A 2,162-nucleotide genomic window follows, 5' to 3' on the forward strand; every position below is an offset into this window, starting at 1 on the left:
TATTCACGTGACTTCGATGTTTGTTTGTGTATAAAGAAGATTTGATGTCATAATTTCTCAGCAGATTTAAATCTCTTATTTCTGTGTCTCTACAGTCCATTAAAGCACAACACAGAGTTGGCTGTAAATGATCTCTGTGTTGACAGATAGGATGATTGCATAGCGACCTCTGGTGGCAAATTAATACTATAGCTTCATAAAAATATCTATTTGCTAAAGCCTGTAAAACTTGATTGTGTTTATTATGATCTGAAATAAAGAACATAAGCCATATTTTAAATTATAAATTAATTTAAAATCGAATGGAAATGTATTAAAACTAAAATCTGGATATTAAATTTATTTTATTTGACTATTGTTAATCTAACTTTTATTGTATTTTTTACTCTTTTATTCTTTACATACAAATCACACCATAAGACCTAAATTGCCAATGTTTAATGGAGAGTAAATTATTTACAGTTAAATTAGAAATAAAATTGTCTACAATTTACTGTAATTGTAAAAAATACAGGTAAATCTGTAATTACAGATAAATAATTTGCACAAAATGCACAAACTAAAGGCTGCAATATTTATTTTTATTAAGCAAAATGTTATAAATAGTTTTCTTACAAAATCACTTCAATTACCCTCAGAAGGCCTTTATTAACCCCCTGTAGCCATGTGGATTACTTCTGTGAAGGATAGGTGCACTTCTTTGGATTTGAAAGTCATGGACCCTGTTTTTTACCTTGAAAGAGTCAAGACATTTATAAAATAACTTAAAATTGTGTTCGTCAGAAAGATGATGGACATATGTATCTCAGTCAGTGGAGGCCAGTGCTTCTTCTGAAGGAAAATATGTCAAAATATGTGTTTGGTGCGTGGCTCGTAATTTCAAAAAGTGTTTGGTGCATCGTGTGCATGGTTTGTCATGTCAAAATATGTGTTCGGTGCATCATGTACGTGGCTCTTCATGTCAAAATGTGGTGCGTCATGTCAAAATATGTGTTCGGCGCACCGTGTGTGGCACGTCATGTCAAAACAAGTGTTCGGTGCATCATGTGCATGGCGCGTCATGTGCGTGGCGCGTCATGTCAAAATATGTGTTTGTTGCGTCATGTGCGTGGCTCATCATGTCAAAATGTGTTGCATCATGTCAAAATATGTGTTCGGCGCGTCATGTTAAAATATATGTGTGTTTGGTGCATCATGTGCGTGGCTCTTCATGTTAAAATGTGGTGCGTCATGTCAAAATATGTGTTCGGCGCACCGTGTGTGGCTCTTCATGTCAAAACAAGTGTTCGGTGCATCATGTGCGTGGCTCATCATGTCAAAATGTGGCACATCATGTCAAAATATGTGCATGGCGCGTCATGTGCGTGGCGCGTCATGTCAAGATATGTGCATGGCGTCATGTGCGTGGCTCATCATGTCAAAATGTGTTGCATCATGTCAAAATATGTGTACGGTGCGTCATGTGCGTGGCGCGTCATGTTAAAATATATTTGTGTTTGGTGCATCATCTGCGTGGCTCTTCATGTTAAAATGTGGTGCGTCATGTCAAAATATGTGTTCGGCGCACCGTGTGTTGCGCGTCATGTCAAAACATGTGTTCGGTACGTCATGTGCGTGGCGCGTCAGGCCAAAATATCTGTTTGTTGCGTCATGTGCGTGGCTCTTCATGTCAAAATGTGGCGCATAATGTCAAAATATGTGTTTGGCGCACTGTGTTTGGCTCGTCATGTCAAAACATGTGTTCGGTGCATCATGTGCGTGGCGCGTCATGTCAAAATATGTGTTTGTTGCGTCATGTGCGTAGCTCTTCATGTCAAAATGTGGCGCATAATGTCAAAATATGTGTTTGGCGCACTGTGTTTGGCTTGTCATGTCAAAACATGTGTTCGGTGCATCATGTGTGTGGCGTGTCATGTCAAAATATGTGTTTGTTGAGTCATGTGCATAGCTCTTCATGTCAAAATGTGGTGCGTGGTGTCAAAATATGTGTTCGGCACACCGTGTGTGGCTCGTCATGTCAAAAAAAGTGTTCGGTGCATCATGTGCATGGCGCGTCATGTGCGTGGCCCGTCATGTCAAAATATGTGTTTGTTGCGTCATGTGCGTGGCTCATGTCAAAATGTGGCGCATCATGTTGAATTATGTGTTTGGTTGGGTCATGT

Source organism: Paramisgurnus dabryanus, chromosome 12 (assembly GCF_030506205.2).
Source record: "Paramisgurnus dabryanus chromosome 12, PD_genome_1.1, whole genome shotgun sequence".
Taxonomy (NCBI): domain Eukaryota; kingdom Metazoa; phylum Chordata; class Actinopteri; order Cypriniformes; family Cobitidae; genus Paramisgurnus; species Paramisgurnus dabryanus.